Consider the following 20,198-nt stretch of genomic DNA (forward strand, 5'->3'; position numbering starts at 1 on the left):
CGACGGACGCCAGCAGTCTGACAAACGGGCGTGGCCTTCGCTACCCAGCATCCCTTTCACGCCTAAAACAAACCACAGCGGGCAGAGCGAGAGAGATGCAACAGATGCCCACTTCACGAACATCCACGGTCCTGAACGCAAGCGGATAAATAAACCAACTGAACGCTGGGGCTGTAAGAGCGGGCAGAGAGAAATCAGCGTTCGCTGGCACTCCACAGATCAGACAGCTGGCACCGATACCCTCCACAACCCTGGCAAATACCGCCCCCTTCTCAAGAGACCACGGCCGAGAGAGAGAGAGAGAGAGAGAGAGGGGAAGTAGATAACATTTCTGTGTCTCTCAGCTCCAAGTCTAATTAACACTCAAGCGCACACAAGTCGGGCTAAAAGTGTGTGTGTGCATGTAGGAGGTGACTGTCGGAGAGATCTGCGGATGAGAGCAGCCTCGTCTGGAGGTGAGACAGTCTGGCGGGTGATAAAGATGGATGAGGGGACGGACAGAGCCAAGACAACGCAGAGTCGGCCAATCGGGTCGCAGGCGCACATGGCCATTTCTATTTCTCACACGCGCTCATTTACTGTCGCACTTTCTGTTGACATATCAAATATTTGTCTTCCCGTTTCATTTCTTCGCCCTGCTAATTATTAATGAACTGCAGGTTGCGCTAATTGCTTCATCACTTAAAGAAAATTATCTCTCATGAACGCTGGATTAATGAGTATCGCCGTTTTGACAAATTTATAGTGAAAAATGAGCTAGCTACAGCTTGAACACGCAGTTTATAAAACATTCACAGCTATCAAAAGTGACTCCAAAATATGTAAATACATGAACATGTAATGTTTCTGGGAAATTATATGAAATATGAACAATGTAGAGCTTCAACAAGCAGCATTAATCGGTTTCTAAAAAAAAAACAAATTTCAACTATCTGACACAAGTAAATAGCTACATGAAAATACGTAAATATAAAATACTTTTGGCAAAATTATATGAAAAACAAACTTTAATGGGCAGGTTTAGTCATTTCTAAAATATAAAACACTTTTCAACTATTAGAAGTGATTCAACTAACATTTAAAAATATGTAAAAAGAAAAAGAGAAAAAAAAAAAAAAAAAAATGTAAATTCGATAGTCTTTTGGAAAAATTATCATGTAATATGAGCTAGCTAGGGTGTTATTCCATTTGTAAAATATTAGCAAACCAATCCAACTACAAAATGTGACTCAAAGTAAGAAAAAAACAAAATGTCGTTCCACACCCGTAAGACCTTCGTTCATCTTCGGAACAAAAATTACGATATTTTTGATCAAATCCGATGGCTCAGTGAGGCCTGCATTGGAAGCAAGATAATTTACACTTTCAATGCCCAGAAAGCTACTAAAGACATATTTAAAACAGTTCATGTGACTACAGTGGTTCAACCTTAATGTTATGTAGCAACGAGAATACTTTTTGTGCGCCAAAAAAACAAAATAACGACTTTATTCAACAATATCTAGTGATGGGCGATTTCAAAACACTGCTTCATGAACCTTCGAAGCTTTACGAATCTTTTGTTTCGAATCAGTGGTTCAGAGTGTGTATCAAACTGCTAAAGTCATGTGATTTCAGTAAACGAGGCTTTGTTACGTCATAAGTGTTTCGAAATTTCAATGGTTCACCACTGGGGGGCGTGACTTTGGCAGTTTGATACGCGCTCTGAACCACTGATTCGAAACAAAAGATTCGTAAAGCTTCATAACATTAAGGTTGAACCACTGTAGTCACATGAACTGTTTTAAATATGTCTTTAGTAGCTTTCTGGGCATTTGAAAGTGTTAATTATCTTGTTGGCAATGGAGGCCTCACTGAGCCATCAGATTTCATCCAAAATATCTTGAAGATGAACGAAGGTCTTACGGGTGTGGAACAACATGAGGGCGAGTAATTAATGACAGAATTTTCATTTTTAGGTGAATTAATCCTTTAATATATAAAAATATATAAATAAAATAAAACAGATTTTTTTAAACACTTAAGCCCTTCCAACTGGGAAGCAAGTCAATTTACTTTTGATAGTTGGGGAAAAGAATAAAACATACATAAATACATGAAAATAACTAAATCTAAATGTCTTTTGGCAAAATTATATGAAAAACAAACTAGCTAGGGCTTTAATGGGCATATTTAGTCATTTCTAAAATATTAAATCACTTTCAACTATTAGAAGTGACTCAACTAATGTTTAAAAATATGCGAAAACATAAAAATATGTAAATGTATATATTTTATACACACACACACACACACACACACACACACACACACACAAAGCCTTTACATCAAAAGGTTTGAAAAATAAATTCAATCAAATGAGTTCACACATGCCATGTGCACTAAAGGACATTCTGGTCTGGGCATGACGGGACGCAGAAATCATCCAGATCCCAAGATGCCATGCGATGAGATCACACGGCTTCTGTCATTTCTTTCAAAGCTCGTTTTTTCCTGGAGGTTTTACATAATGTTGGTGTCCGCAGTGGGTTCTGCCGCCTCTATCATTTAGACCCAGGCTGCCTGGAGATCTACGACATCACCATTAGACTGTGAGCCAATTAATTTCATCTCTTCTCCAACATTCAGATATGAAAGCGCTGCCATCAGGAGAAGGGAGCCACGATTTTTACATCTCGCCACATTCCAGCGTCTGCCCCCAAAAAATGCAATTACACGGCTGCGAGAGTGCAAGGAAGAGGAGAGAGAGAGGGGAAGGGCGAGCCAATGGCGGCCCGGTTTCTGCTCTGTTAATGGCTAAGTTGTTTTCAGGCTCTCTCCATCATCCGAGAGGAATAGCCCGGCTCTACTGCAACTTCAAAGCAATGGACAACAGTCTCTCCATTTCTGCAGCTGATTGCTGAACATCCAAACACACACACACACACACACGCACAGCAATCTAGATTTTTGGAGCACATATACACATAAAAAGGCCACATCCTTCATTTTAATTTTATTTTCTTCCCCTCAAGTCAACTTATAATATTCAAAGTTTCTTGGACCAAAAGAAGTCATAATTTAGGTAATAGAGAGGCGTTTGCCAAGTTAAGCGTCACTATTGAAATTCCTCATAAGGTTATATGTATTAATTAGGGATGCACCGATGTTCCGACCGCCAATATTTATCGGCCGATTTTTGCTCAATTTACAACCATATAAACCGATGGTTTATAAATTAACTGCGTGAAGGCACTGAGCTGTATAATGACTGTTGCTAATCCTAGCGCTGCTGTCTGCGCTTTAAAGCTAATCAAATAACAAAAGATCGCACGCTATTCTCGACTAAATAACTTTTGTAACTTTCATAAGTGTAGCGGACCCCATCCAAATGATGACCAAAACTTTACTGATGTTTTATTAAGTTTATTGCGTCCGTTTTCACTCCAAACAAATCACCACAAAAGCTAAACATTACAGAGCACAAGAAGTGCGCATTAAACTCTCGCTCTCCGTTGCTTTATCATCAACATACAGCGAATTACTCAAAACACTTATTACAACTAACAGTTAACAAATACATACAGATCTTATGCCTTTTCGGGGGGTGCTTAATAAACTGACAAACTTTAAATCTGCAAAATATCTCTGAAGAACTGCGTGCTCTCCTTGTCAGTCCGTAGACTAGAACACCCGTCAAAATAAGAGTCCCGCCTTAGTGCAGATCTCATACATATTTAAACTTACAAAAAAAAAAAAATATTAAAATGTATGCAAAAACAAATTAGAAGATTAATCACAATAAAGTCTATTAGAATGAAGGATTAATATGTATTTAATTTATACAGTGAGGAATATGCAGTGCTATTTTACATTTGTTTACTTTATTTCTGTACCTGAAAACTTTTAAACCTACCTAAAAAGCACTGTTTATTTCATATGTATCTTTGTTCTGTTGTCTTTATGTAGGCCTGCTGAATGTTAAATGGATCCAATCCATGTTCATTAAAAATTATTTGATGATGCAGCAATAAACCTGCTAGTATATTTTAATTCAGGTATTTTTGAACTTTGCTTATTTAAAACATGATCAAAATACTATCTATTTTGATGACAAAATTTCAAATAAGAGAGGAAGTGACAAATATCGGTATCGGCCAATAATTGTTTGTTAAAATCAGTATCGGCCCCCAAAAAAAATCATATCGGTGCATCCCTAGTATTAATCTTTGCCATGTTTGAGTTACACACATGAACAATATCTCAAAGCGTATTGCGTGTTGATGAGAAGCGTGCTTTTACTTTTTTGAAAACAGACTTCGTGGTCCATATTGACATGAATCACACAATCGCTGCAGATTGTTGGCTGCACATCCATGATGCGAATCTCCCGTTCTAGCACATCCCAAATGTGCTCCATTGGATTGAGATCTGGTGACTGCGGAGGCCATTTGAGTATAGTGAACTCACTGTCATGTTCTAGAAATCAGTTTGAGATGATTTGATCTTTGTGACAGGGCACGTTATACTGCTGGAAGTAGCCATCAGAAGATGGGAACACTGTGGTCATAAAGGGATGGACATGGTCAGCAACAATACTCAGGTGGGCTGTGGCATTTAAATGATGTTCAATTGGTACTAAGGGGCCCAAAGTGTGCCAAGAAAATACCCTCCACACCATTACAGCACCAGCAGCAGCCTGAACCGCTGATACAAGGCAGGATGGATCCATGATTTCATGTTGTTTATGCCAAATTCTGACCCTACCATCTGAATGTTGCAGCAGAAATCGTGACTCATCAGACTAGGCAACGTTTTTCCAATCTTCTATTATCCAGTTTGGAGAGCGCGTGTGAATTGTAGCCTCAGTGTCACCGTTGTGTCTTCTGCTGCTGTAGTCCATCTGCTTCAAGATTTGACGTGTTTTGAGTTCAGAGATGCTCTTCTAAACCTCGGTTGTAACGAGTGCTTATTTGAGTTAATGTTGCCTTTCTATCAACTCGAACCAGTGCTCCTCTGGCATTTTCGCCCAAACAGAACTGCCGCTCACTGGATATTTTCTCTTTTTCTGACAATTCTCTAGAGATGGTTATGTGTGAAAATCCCAGTTGATCAGCAGTTTCTGAAATACTCAGACCAGCCCGTCTGACACCAACAACCATGCCACGTTCAAAGTCAATTAAATCACCTCTCTTCCTCATTCTGATGCTCAGTTTGAACTTCAGCAGATCGTCTTGACCATGTCTACATGCCTAAATGCATTGAGTTGCTGCCATGTGATTGGATGATCTTTGCATTAACGAGTAGTAAAGTGGCTGGTATGTATTCGTCCTGAACCGTCACAGTCCGGTGCATAAAGTCAGATGACAATTACAGTCAGTCACAGGCGATCCACACTCCAATCCAGAAGGGGGCGCTCATGGTAATGCAACGCTATTTGCTAACCGCATCAACAGGGAAAAAGTGTAGAAGAAGAACTGACAATCTATGCACAGATATGTTTACATGTAATCTCTCAACCAGTGTTTCAATCACGGAAAGACATCAATAAAACAGCGTGAGAATAATATCTCACGTAGCATGACATTTACCTCAGGCAAGTCATTTAGTGTCCACAGCATGTTAGTTCAATAGAGTTAACTGTTAACTAATGATATTTTAGTTTCTGTTCATTAGTTTAGTTCATTAGTTAACTGTTTCTAATGGATACTAAATAGATGTACTGCATAAAATATTAATAGGAGATGGTTTGTGATGAAAAAAAAAAAAAAAAAAAAAACATTTCCATGACGTGTCCTTTTAAAGCAACACACAACAGGCTCATCTCTGCTTCATTTCTTCATCTAATCAGGACGCTTGACTGACTTTAATAGGTTTTAAGAGTGAATCTGACGGCACAGCGCACAAAGAAGACTGACCACTGCTGCCTCCTTCCATCCTAAGGAGCTTATCGAAGAAAAACACATTAAAAATGCAAGTTCTAACACGTCTGACACGGGGTCAGCGAGGCTGAGAGCCACGAGCTGTTATCAGGACATGTGTGTCAGGGTGCCAGATTATGGAGATTTTTTTTTTAGCCGCTGGCTGATAGAAACACAAACATCACGGCAGTCATCTTCAGGGACTAATCTGCTCTCTGGACAGCAGATCAACAACCAGAGACTATCAATCTGCTATTACTCAGTTGGACTGGGTATCAATACAGATTTCTTGATTCGATTCTGATTCAATTTGATTCCATTCTGATTCATTTGAATGCATTTCAGTTTATAATGTCCATGTTGCGTACATATGACATTAATGTTGTACGTTATAAAGGAAACCTTGGAAAATACAAAAATATTAATAATTAAATATTTATTTATTTAATTAGAAATATTTTTTTAAAAAATTTTAAACGATCAGGAAAGAACTTCAAATGGGTCTATAGAATGATTTATTTAGGTCAAGTTCAAAAGTCATTGCTCATTAATTGGTTGTCTAGTTTGTTTTTAAAAAGAATCAGTTCATAAGAATCATTTGTTGGTGAATTAGACTACACTGGCTGCATGGTATGTTTTTGATTTATTCAAAAGAAACGGCTCATTTAAATCCTTTGTTCATGAATCAGACTACACTGGTTGTCTAGTATGTTTTTGATTCACTAAAAATTACTAATTCATAAGCATCATTTGTTTGTGATTTGGACTACACTGGTGGTCTAGTGTATTATTTGATTCACTAAAAAGAATCTGTTCAAAGAGTCCTTTGTTTATGAATTGGACTGGTTGTGTGGCATGTTTTTGATTCACTAGGAAGAATCTGTTCATAACCCTCAGTTGTTTGTGAATCAGACTACACTGTGCGGTATGTTTTTTTATTTACTAAACATAACTGGTTCATAAATCAGACTATACTGGGTTGTGCTCTGGTTTTGATTCACCAAAAAGAACCTGTTCTTAAAGGCCCCGATACACTTCAAGCGAAATCGAAGAACGAACTAGTGTGATATATGGATATTTTTCTTACAAAAATGTATCGCTCCTCTTCAAAAGGCCTTTTATAACCCCCTGGAGCAATGTGGATTATTTTTTATAATGGATAGATGAATTTTTTTGGGCTTCAAAATCTGAATCTATTCTATACAGTGATAAAAGCTATGTCGATTAGCATTGCATTACAAATATACTTTATTATCATAAAAAAATTGAATAAAGCATATATTGTCGTAGTGATGTGTTTATTAGTAATGTTCAATCAATCAAAGCGTTTCAATCGTCTGTTTATTCAGCTACAGCGATACCATGATGCACGTAAGGATTTCCTGGAACGACGCGTGTTATCTTACTTCTGCGGGGCATATTTGCAGTTTCTGCACGAGAGCGCCCTCTGGCTTTCAAAAGGAGCAGCATTTAGAGCCGCGCTTCACTGCCAAATCGCGATTTCAGCTTATTTCCAATTAATAGTGCAGCCCTAGTCTTAACACACCTTCAGACAGAACGTTCATGAACATCTGATGCATTTTGCACACAAAAACGACCAAAGCTTTCTACTTTGATAATAAACTGTGAGGTGAACTAGTCAAGACTACCTCACTTGTATCTGGCCTTCCTTCAGAAGCTGAAGTTCGTAAAAAACTGCAGGCTTTGCGTCTCCATGGACAGGTCAGGGAGAAGCTCCAGGGACGCCTGCGAACTGCCTGCCCAGGCAGGAGCGCGTGTCTCTGGGGTGCTTAAACAGGACTGTGAGATAACAAATTCTTTCTTTTGGAGTCTGCAGCCAGAATCCTCAAAACGAGATTCACCCACGGTTCTCTGCTCACAAAAGAAAGGACAGACGCTCACTAATAAAAGACTGAATTTAACAAACAGATGCAGGAGTTCACCTTCACAGCACTGGCACCAGAGGAGACAAAATACTTCAATCAACAGCTCTCTTCCAGTGACCTCCACGAGCCACGGTATTATTTCACACTGCCATATCCATTACAGACACGCAGGACGCTGTGAGAGAGAATGTATTTCCCTTTGAGAGCTGACGGATAGTGTTTTTACAGGGTTCATATACACAGAAGGCATTTTATGGATGAGGTCTGGGGCGAAAAGACCTTCGGCGGTGGTTTCCGCTGTGCGGCCCTCCATTGGTCCGTAAGATCAGTTTCCACCCCGTCACTGCACTTCAAGTTCAATTCTGCCACCAGACCTCTATAAAAACAGACAGTTTTCTTGATTAAGTCACATAATAAAAGTGAAAACATCACAACAACTACTCGAAAAAAAAATAGTCTTTCAAAAATTTGAGGTCGGTAAGATTTTTAAAATGTTTTTGAAAGGTCTTTTATGCTCACCAAGGCTGCATTTATTTAATAAAAAAAAAAAAAAAAAAAAAAAAAAAACCGCTTGAGAATAAAATCTCATGTAGCATTACATTCACCTCAGGCAAGTCATTTAGTGTCCACAGCATGTTAGTTCACTAGAGAAATAAACTGAAAAGTGAAAGTAATTGCTACTTGGTTTAATATTTTGTTATATAATCCATGTACATGTATACATTTTGGCGTAGGTGTCTTAATTTACTTTATTCCTGGGGCCACTCTATATGAAATATTAATTCAGAAAATAAAAGTTTACATATCACAACATCCATCGACACTACTAAAACAAATCTAGTCCTGTCTGCTCAGGGAGAAAAACACGGAGGATGTTTTGCTTCTAGTTATCATTCATGTCTGCACATTGAAATCTTTAGTAGAGAAAAAAAAAAAAAAAAAAAATCAAATGAATTGAATAGCATCTAATATAATCACCCCTTTAAAAAGTCAATTTCAGCTGTTTTCCATTGTGCTGCTCTGTGGTGTCCATAAAATCCTTTTCAACCCTGTCACTGCATTCGTTTACTGCATATCAATCGTGTTTCTGCCACAAGACCTCATTATTAACTCACAAATAAAAGTTTAAACATCATAACTATCAGTGCCACTCAAAGAAAACTAATTAAATAGCATCTCAAAGTCACCTCACTTAAAAAGTCATTTTCAGCAGTGTTTTCCACTGTGATGCTTTTTTACCCTGTTACTGCATCTGAATACCTGTTTATTCATGCGTAAATCTGCCACAAAACATCTTTAAAAACAGACAGTTTTCTTTTAAATCACTCTATTTACATACCATGACAGCTATCAGCGACACTAGAAAAATATAAATATTAAAAACCTTCCCTCTGCTCGGGGAGAGAGTAACAGAGGACTGTTTGTCTTGTTGGCTTCTATTTGTCATCTCCACATGCTGGAATCTTTAGTAAAATCACTTAAATTTAAGCATCATGTCATAGATACCCCATATAAAGTCATTTTCAGGCTCTCTGGTGGTCCGCAAGATCTTTTTCAACCCTGTTACTGTGTCCATTTACCGTCATTCAAGCATATACCACCACAAAACCTCTATAAAAACCTCCTTTTAAGTCACTCTTTTCATACCAAGACAGCTATCAGCAGCACTTACAGAAAACTAATCGTAAAAAGCCATCAAGTGCTTGAGGAGAAAAATCACGGAGGCCGTCATAGCTTCTAGTTGCCAGTCACCTCCATACACTGGCAGCTTTATTATAATCAAATGAATACAATAGCATCTCATAAATACCCCACTTAAAAAGTCATTTTCTCCAGCTGCAACGTGTTTCGCTGTCCATCGCGTTGAGCCGTGAACGAGCAACATGTTTAATTCAGATGCAAAGCAATTTGCAGGCATCTCGTTCCCTTGCGCACACACTTTGCGAGGACACAAGCGACTTAAAATCCTCTGCCAATGGGATATACACACACTAACCCACACACTTGAGATATTTTAAGCAAGGATTCACACACATACAGGGGAAAAAAAATCTTAGCAGAGGACACACACCTCCCACTTATGACCTGGAGTTTCATTTACTGTACGCGAGAGTCATTTCTCCATATTTATCCCGGTAAATCGTGTAGCATTTATTACCGCTACGCTCGCCAGCACTCTATTACAGCAAGGTCCAGATTCAGCTCTAGCGGGAGATCGGTGCGGCGATAGAGAAAGTTATTACAAAGATTTCAGGCGTGGAGGCGGCCAACCCCCGGCGTGGACGGTTACGCCGTCGGGAAAGAGCCAGGGGATTAGAGAGAGCTGCGCAAACACAAGGTCGACAATCTGGGCAGGTGACAAATAAGAAGAACTCACAGCGAGAGGACAGCAATGCAAAAGCCATCATTCTTCACGATTAGCATTCGAGGCACACAGCGGTACACTAATGGTTCGAAAATATACTACCGCTGTCTTCGCTTTAAAAAGGTCAGCGGTTGACCCCTACATGGTGAATATTGAGAGGAGGGAGGGTTAGCATGCCACTACTACCAATGACATATTAACTGGACCACATCCCACATACTACACATAAGGGTGCTGCACCATTCAGAATTGAATTAAGAATAGCTTTTAAATCCCACTTCTGTTTCTGAATTTGAAGTGAGGTTGCAAACAGAATGCAGAATTGCAATTTGAATTTGAATGTCAGGAAGTAGGATTAAGTGAACTTGTGGGCTAGACAGTTTTTTAAGCCTTAAAGTTTGAAGGTTTATGATATTGACAAATAGAAGAATAGATAAACAGAAGGATAGATAAAAGAACAGATAGAAGGATCAAAGGAGATAGATAGAAGTAAGGATAGATAAACAGACGGATAGACAGATAAAAGGATAGACAGACAGACAGAAGTAAGGATAGATAAACAGAAGGATAGGTAGACAGACAGACAGACAAGATAGATAAATAGATAGATATAGATAGACATAAAAGGATAGACAGATAAAAGGATAGACAGAAGGATAGGTAGACAGACAGACAGACACAGACAGAAGTAAGGATAGATAGATAGAAGGACAGACATAAAAGGATAGACATAAAAGGATAGACAGAATGATAGGTAAACAAACAGACTGACAGACAGACAGACAGACAGATAGATAGCGCTAGATAGATAGATAGACAGACAGATAAAAGGATAGACAGAAGGATAGGTAGACAGACAGACAGACAGATAGATAGATAGATAGAAGGATAGACAAAAGGATAGACAGATAAAAGGATAGACAGAAGGATAGGTAGACAGACAGACAGATAGGGCTAGATAGATAGATGTAAGGATAGATAAACAGAAGGATAGACAGATAAAAGGATAGACAGACAGACAGACAGGATAGATTAAACAGAAGGATAGACAGATAAAAGGATAGACAGACAGACAGAAGTAAGGATAGATAAACAGAAGGATAGACAGAAGGATAGGTAAACAGACAGACAGATAGATAGATAGATAGATAGATAGATAGATAGATAGATAGATAGACAGACAGAGAGTTAGATAAAAAGAAAGGACATACAGATAAAGGACAGACAGATAAAATGTTAGATAGATAGATAGATAGATAGACAAAAGGATAGACAGACAGATAGATAAAAAGAAAGGACATACAGATAAAGGACAGACAGATAAAATGTTAGATAGATAGATAGATAGATAGATAGACAAAAGGATAGACATAAAAGGATAGACAGAAGGATAGGTAGATACAGACAGACAGACAGATAGATAGATAGATAGATAGATAGATAGATGATAAAAGGACAGACAGATAGATAGGATAGATAGATAGACAGACAGAAGGACAGACAAAAGGATAGACAGATGGACAGACAGACCGATAGAAGGATAGGTAGACAGACAGATAGATGTTAAGATTAATAAGCCATTTTTTCTTTAACATGTACTAAATGAGCACATCGAGTCAGTTTTGATTCAGAAAGAGCATCTCCTGCTCTGAACGACTATGACACTGCTGAATTCCCTCAGAGGGCGGCAGCAGTGTCAGGATCCACCTCTGTATCTCCACAGGTCTAAAGCTCATCCTGTGGGCCTGACCAGTTAAAAGGGTTCACGGCCTCCACGTAATCCTCAGCACAAGCAGGTTCAGTTCAACACGGGTCTCTGTTTCACTCTGATAGCGGAGGAGATGAGTAGGTGATCACGATGTGCGCGCGCGCGTGTGCGAGCGAGCCGAGGGAATTCAATCTCCCTCGCAGGCACGAGCGGACAGGCGGGCAGATAGAACAGCGGCATCCCAGAATAACCCCGGAGGTATCCATGAATGAAATGACAGGATTACACAAGCATTCGAAATCCCGCTGAGATCCCAGATAATGCTGTTTACCACCGCGTGTCGCACCCGTGGCGGGGGGAGGAGTCAAACTGTTTGGCTAATGAAAATATGGAAGAGCTTTTCAGAGTCGCCGAGCAGAAAATTCAAACCTGCGGGTCAAACGTCCAACGCTGCGGTTATTAATGCAGTGATTTCCTCTGGAAATGTGCTAAATGAGGGCGGCTTCATGACGGCTTTACAAATACCAATAATCTGGTGTCGACAGGCCCGATCGCTGACAGTAATTTGCGCTCAGGCAGTGGGAATCTTGTGCTGAGAATGAGACATCGTCAGACCATAATTACTGAAAAATGCCAGTTACAGAAACCGTTCATTTAATGCTATATTCGAACACACGCAAAACAAAAACATATGTGAGACAGCCAAGCCAAGAAACATCTGAAGAGAAGACAAAATGTGTGTGGGTGCTTTTACATGAGTTTGCCAACAAACTGAAACCATTGTGGGGATATTTTTATCCTTACCATATTACTAAGATGTTTTTGTTGTTGTTTTTGACACACACTTGCACTTACAAAGTACCACCATGTGTTATGGTAGCGCCATGGTATTGGAAGTACCATATAAATGAACTTCAGTACCATGGTATATAAAGTATAACCTTGTGTCCTGTGGCAGTACCATGGTACAATAATGGTATTGGATGGCAATACTACTCTGAAATTCATGTACCATGGTGTTCTTGGAAGTATCAGAGTACCATGGTAAAACCATTTCCAAAATACCATAGTAGTACTTGGTATTTGTTGGCGTACGAATAAATACATAGATAAACACTACGTTAATCATACAGTACCATAGTATTACCAGTCAATACAGTCACTGTACTATGGTACCATTAGAGTATAGATTTTTAAGGGTGTAAATCTTCACTGACACCAAGAAAGTCCCTCAAATTGGTGTTAGTTTCCCTGTAAAACAAACTTTTCACACAAAGACTCACAAAGACTTCTGATTGGTTGACTTTGAGGAAGGGATAATTTAGCATTTTTTCTAAAACATCATTTCCTGAAAAGGCGGCAAAGCGGCATCACTGACACCCAAAAAACATCCCTATACTTCCTTTTGAGTTGGTCTTCCAATTTGTTGCCTTCAAGAAGTGATAGTTAACATTTTCTACATTTTAGCATTGCACGAATGTGTTTGGGTCAATGACGTGACGGGTCATTTTTTTGTCCAAAGGCCTTAATAATAATAATAATAATAATAATAATAATAAAAAGATATGACATTCAAAGTATGTAAGGTAGTACAACTAGATCTTTTTTATTGAATCCTAAAGGTTTTAATTATATTTTGCTACATATAAAGGTATTTTAAAGATGTCGAAGTGTCATAAGGTCATTCGGTTTAACCGTCCAAAGGCCAATACAGCAATTTCATTAGTGATTAAAATATCTTAAAATGTAATAAATGTATATTTTATTTTATTCTGGCATGATTTTATAACATCATATATCAACATAGTGCAAAATGGTATTAAAATTATGTGTAGAAGTTATTGCTTTGTGATGAGAAAGATGAAAAATGAATTTCATTGATGTCATTTGGAGTAACCAATATAAAGGGACCGTTTTGGATCAAGTCATGCGAGCAATATCACCTGCAAAGGATCACATGGTCGTAAACCAAAGTAACTAACTCTCTCTTAACTATTTGAAAAATTCATGTTTTCACTTGCTCATATGTATGTCCCGAAACATCAGGTCATTCGGTACAACCGCTATAAAACATGGAAAATGTTGTAATATTTTAAAAACTTGTACTAAATATAAAATATTTGATTGTGCTTTTGTTAGCTAGCTAGCAAGATAACTAGCTAGCTAGCTAGTAGAGCTGCACGATTAGTCGTAGAAAGATCGCGATCTCGATTCAAGCACCCACGCAATCCTACTTTATTAATGACAACGATTCTCCCGCGTCTATTAAACCTTTGTCAAAATCATACCGGAACGTTCAAATCTGTGTTCGTGCTGCCAGAGCCAGAGAGAGCCGTTTTGAATCACACATTAGTTGTTTCTGTGTTACAAATATTCACATTATCACAAAAGTACTGAGATATAAGTTTTAAGTTAGTATTTAAACACAGATGTCTATGATAGCGACAAAAATAGAGCAAACTACCTTTTGAAACGAACTTGGCACGTCAAATAACGGTTGTATCAATTACATCTATTTCCACTAGGTGGCGACAACTGACTGTTAAAAAAAAATGTATTTGTCATTGAATCGTTTATTCAAAAGATTCGTTCAAAAACACTGATTCATCCAGCAATGAAACAAGTATTTATTAACGAGTCATTGAATTTATTCAAAACTATTTTTTAAATAATTAATTCAAACATTTTCCAGCAATTAGAGTCAGCAATTTATATTTTGTCAAAACCTTATAAAAATTATATATATAAAAATTTATATTTTGTTATTTTGTTTGGTTGTATATTCAGAATCGTGGGAGAATCGTGATCTCTATTTGAAACCAAAAAATCGTGATTCTCATTTCATCCAGAATCATAAAGCTCTGCTAGCTAGGTATTAGCCTGTTAGCACTGTTTGAAAATATTGTCATTCGGTAAGACCAAAATTTTGGTTAAACCAAATGACTTTTTTGGTGACAAATTTTGTACATCTTGTAAAAAATGACAAAAGCAGTGTTAATTGATTATAAAAACCACATAATCTCATTGTTAACACTTACTAAAACTTCAAAAGTAATATCTCCATTATGGTTTTTTTTACACTTTTAAAAACCTTATTCATCAATGACCCGTTTACTTCTGTTTATCAACAAGGGGAGTCAAACATGTTGCCCAACTTCCTGTTCAGTTTGATGATGACTTCCATTTGGACTGCAAACATGTGTGCCAACATTTCTGTTATCAAACCAGACGTTTATTTGGAAAGCCTGTTCTGTAGGGCAGATCTCCAAACTCAACAGAAAGTTGAGGGAATGTTTTGGTGTGTCAGCAGAGATTCATCAGACAAAAACTTTTCATTTAAATACTCCAAAAGACTTCAGTTTGTTGACAAAGAAATGCTAACCCACATTCACACACTGCTGATAATGTGGGAAAATATTAATCCATTACTTCCTGTCAAGCAACAGGAAGTCTTCAAAGCGAACAGGAAATTGTTAAACAGTGTGTCCTTGTAGTAAAGACTCTAGTTTGTTGACAAAGACATGATAATAACGACATTGACGCAATGCTAAAACATGTTAAATTATCACATCCTGAAGCAACAAACTGGAAGTCATCAAACTCAACAGGATGTTAAGGGGAAATTCTTGGCGTTGCTGTATTGCTGGAAATGATAGTTTCTACATTTGTTAAAATCTACATTTTAACATAATACAGGCATTTACATTCAATTACCAACAAACTGAAGGTATGCGTGTATTTATGTTATGGGTATACTGCAGGGCAAATCTCCACTGACTTCAGTAATGCCTCTTAACTTCCTGTTCAGCCTGATGATTTCCGATTGGTCCCCTGTCAGGAAGTGGTGATAGTATAGCATTTTTCCTGTCTGAAATGATTATGTTTACATGTGCCAGTTACTCAACGACTGTATTTGCATTCTCCCTGGCAATGCTAAATGTATATTTATGTCATAAGTGCTCTATTGCCGAAGGGATGATTTCAGTACAATAAACCTCAAAGGCTCTGAATCATTCAGGCATAGAGGTAATAACAGCCTCTCATATCAGACATTGGAATGCAGGGACTGGAGAAATGTAGTCATGTAAGCGCCCAGACAGCGTCTGCAGTGAACAGACTTGTCATTCAGAGAGAACCAGAACCCACAGTGAAAACAGAACCTGGTCCTGATCCAGAGGGATTTTATACTCACTCCAGCTGCAGACGTTTCCCATCACAAACTCCAGTCGAGAGAGAGAGAGAGAAACAGCAGAACATGACTTAAACCTAGTGCGCACTACAAGACCCTTTCATGACATGAAGTCAAAATGATCCCTTCCATAATACATGATCCTGGTCTTCTTGTGAATGATTTAGGATTGTTGTTATTACATGTATTAAAAAAGGCCACATTCACACAGCAGGAGAATACGACTGTCTGAGTGCTTAAATTCAGTTATGTTCACACACAATTCAGTTATTTACAGGAGTGACAGCCACATTCATTAAACATTCTCGCACTCGTAAATTTTCAGGACTCAACTGCCTTCTCTGAAAATCTGTGCTGTGTGAACGGAAACAGACCGACAACTAGTCTGTCATGCCATACAGTGTGAGAAAGCTGCTCTGTGCTGCAAAAACTCATGTCTACTGTGTGTTAGTGGTTTTCATATGTGGTTTTGGTAACTTACAGTGACCGAGATATGAGCTGTGTGTCATCTGAAGGTTTTAGATCCAGTCACTGTTCTCCACCAGAGCTGCTGCCGTCAGTTTTGCTCAGATGCTCCACCTAAAAATAAAAACGCTGCTGTCAGTTAATGAAGATTTGATGCTTGATTGGACTCTTATACTGTTAAAAGTATGGTTACTGCCAAGACAGTACTGGCTTGACTCCCACTGCATGTTCATACAGACAGTATTCAAGACGCTAGTCAATGACTGCCAATATTGAGAATTGAACCCACAACCTTCGGGTTACCAGTCCAACTCTCTAACCATTAGGCCACAACTTTCACCCAAAATTTTTGTGTCAGTTGAATGTAAATAAATACAACATTAATTTAAAAAAAAATAAAATAAATACATTATTTTTTATAAATAAATAAACACATTTACATTCAAATTTAATCTAAATGGATAAAATCTACATTATTCTTTGAAACTGATCAGATTCGATCAGATTACGGAAGTTACATTTTTAGTGGAATTTCGGGATTGAAGCTACAAGTTCATACAAGAGAATGAACTTATAGTTAATAGTAATGCACCGATGTGAAAAATCTTACCAATATCGATAAATGACTAATATTAAAATCCTATACTATTTTGTCAAAATAAATTTAAAAAAAAAAAAAAAAAGCTGAAATCAAGCATTTTTAAATGCTAGTGTCATTGATTTATGTGTGTTTAAAGATTAATTGAGCGCAAGATGATGGGAAAAATAATTTGAAAGTAAAAATAAGGGAAATGAACATACACAATTAAAGATCTGATATTGATAGTAACAATTTCACTTAAAATAAAAACAATTTGGTACCAATATATCCGAGTAACTGATGCACCTGGTTTGTGATTAACTATTTAAAACACACAAACACAAAAAACTTTAATTGTGCACTTGTCTTATGCACTTGGTCTTAAACGTGCAGAAATATACAGAGGAAATGGGAAAATTCCAGCTTGACTTTGTGTGTGTGTGTGTGTGTATTTGTGTGTTTGTGTCTCACTTGACTTTGACATGAAAGTTCTGTGCCGCTGCTCCAGGCCGTCTACAGATGATTTTGGAACAGCTCAGCAATGTCCTTTTGTTTCAGAGCATAAAAACACAAACCTTTCCATTTTCATGTCCCTGAATATTGCTGATCTGAGAGGAAGTCGTTTACAGCTACAGGATCTGGATTATGTAAAGGATATAGAGCGGTGGAGAGAAAAAAAATCCTCTCAGCTTCCACTGGCAGACTCTCACTTCACAAGCTCAAAAAACACATGGAGCGGGAGATTAACCGTGAAAAGATGAGCCATTTTCAAGCTCTGGCCTCAAAACTCAAAGTCCAAAGCTGTACTTTAGCAGAAAAGCTAGTCCTTGTCTTAAACGCTTTCATACTGTACTTACTTCTGATTCTGACAAATGCCAAATGACCAACAGTGACTCATTAAGGTGATTTTCAATGTAAACAGCACAAGACACACAGTTTGTACTGCAGCTGTGGATCACAGTTAGTGTAGACGCCATATTTAATTTGACATAAATGAAAACAAGTCAGTTCAATATGTTCTGTGGGTCTTAGGTCACGTCTAATTTTCATAAACAGTGTTTTCTGGAGGTTACAACCTATTAAACTAGCTTTTTTCCAAAACTTTAGCATTATATATTTTAGCATTTAGCATGGCACCATTAAACTTGGTTGAAACATAACTAAATATTTACATAAGAATCTGACCAGGAGTAACGGCTGGAATAAAATAGCAGTCCATTAGACAATTATATTTACAACAAATTTTATATCCGAAACTAAACTGTGCACTTCCCTGTGTCATTTGTTCATGTCATCGTTTAACAGAAAAAAATTAAATAAACGTCAGGTTTTCCAGGTTATAGTATAAGCATTTGTTTATTGCTCCTGATTTATCTTGTTATTTATCTTATTATTTAAATATTTAAACTATTTAGACATCATTTACACATTTATATAACTAAAATAATTTCTTATTCAATCAATCATTTTTTCCGTAACAAGATAAACTTGGCATTTTCAACTTCTGTTTACAAATTTGAAGGCTTTTTTATGGAAGCCTATTTCCGGCACAGAATAAAAAAAAATAAAATAAAAAAAATAATCACATCTAACTTTTAATTAATCGCGATTAATTGATTTGGCAGCACTAAAAGTAATTGTACCTTTTTATTTCACATTTTACTTCTATTTTATTTATGCCTTTTTTTCCCCTCACAATTGCAAGTTTATATCACAATCTGAGAATAAAGTCAGAATTTGCAATTGCAAGAAAAAAAAGTCAGGATTGCAAGTTTATATCTGTCAATTCTGAGTTTTTTTTCTCCAAGTTGTGAGATATAAACATGCAATTACAAGAAAAAAGTCAGAATTGCAAGCTTGTATCTCAAAGGAAAAATATATTACGTGATTAATGCAACCAAATTAAGTACAAACGAACTAAATAGTAGCTGCCTAGAGCGAACTAGCTAATGCTACCCAAGCTAGAATATCAGAGGCTTGGAAGTGGGCTTTTTCTGACAAACAAACTACACATACCCTAGCAAACACCTTAGCAGTGTGGCGGTGGGTTTTGCACAAGCAAACACCACTCACATTCAGAGAATGCAAAAATGCTGTTGTTCTTGTTTTTTTTTAAGAGCGAAACTTAAAATATGTGGACATAAACTGTCAGCCTTATAATCAAATTCTGCAGCATACTGAATCTCTCCCCCAATTAAATTTTCTTTCGGTTGCAGCAAAATCATTTTGCGAAGGGCTAAAAGCTCAGGTCAGGTCTGGATGTGAGCCGTACCATCTGCTGGCAATGTGCTTCTGCAGAATCTCAGAACACACCGCCAAAACTTTCTTAATTCAGACACGACAGCTTGACTTGTTCCTCGTTCTTACTAGGTATTACACAGTTTAAGCGCTTCACTCTCAAAATGACAAACCTGTCCTCACTCAACCATCCTTCCGGCTAACGGCAAGGTGCTTAGCATAAGCGGCAGCTTGGAGGAGGAGGAGGAGGAGGAGGAAGAGGAGCCGGTAGCCTACCGGCCGGATCCGGTCCTGCCGCGCCCTGGCACAGACGCTCGCGGCCCAGCCTGCCGTAACAGCTTGGATATTCGCAGGGGGTGATGGGATTCTGAAGGGCCTGGACTATGTGTCGGGGCTGGGGGGAAGGAATGATGTGTTTTCATAGCGTCCGCCCTACAGAGCGCACAGTTGTAGACGGAAAACTACGACAGCGCCTGTGACGACCCTCGGCATCATGGTAACCTTAGTTTCAGCTAAAATGTCATACTTAGTACAGATATTACTTTTCTTGATCATGCTTGCGATTTTTGCTTGGCGGGCAATAAAATGGGTGAAGAATCCCAAAGACTTGAGAGTTAGTAACATGGCAGTTATTGTTAACTAAAATGGAAACTACATGAAAGTAATTAAGTGAACTTAAATATATATTTGAGTGTAGTTTTAGCTTTTCCCAGTTGTGACTCCAAAGCCAAAATTAACTCAAATAAAAAAAGGCCACCAATTAATTATACCAAAAAAGTCCCTTTCAAGGAAAGTCTGTTCACTCGGCAGCCATATTTGCAACATTTCCGGGCAGCTATTTCAGGCAAGACCAAGTCCTATCTACTT

The 20,198-nt window shown here is 37.9% G+C and overlaps 1 protein-coding gene across 7 annotated transcripts in view; it reads right to left on the reverse strand.

Moving 5' to 3' along the window:
* The window catches only part of plxnb2b (plexin b2b), a 170,186-nt gene that overhangs the window by 96,955 nt on the left and 53,033 nt on the right, over positions 1–20,198 (reverse strand). For 5 of the 7 annotated variants that reach the window (XM_051883901.1, XM_051883896.1, XM_051883898.1 and 2 more), the window contains exon 2: positions 16,530–16,627. The exons of the other annotated variants lie outside the window; for them this stretch is intronic. The gene's annotated coding sequence lies outside the window, so the exon portion shown is untranslated. The remainder of the gene's footprint in view (positions 1–16,529; positions 16,628–20,198) is intronic. 7 annotated transcript variants of the gene reach the window in all.

Source organism: Ctenopharyngodon idella, chromosome 24 (assembly GCF_019924925.1).
Source record: "Ctenopharyngodon idella isolate HZGC_01 chromosome 24, HZGC01, whole genome shotgun sequence".
Taxonomy (NCBI): domain Eukaryota; kingdom Metazoa; phylum Chordata; class Actinopteri; order Cypriniformes; family Xenocyprididae; genus Ctenopharyngodon; species Ctenopharyngodon idella.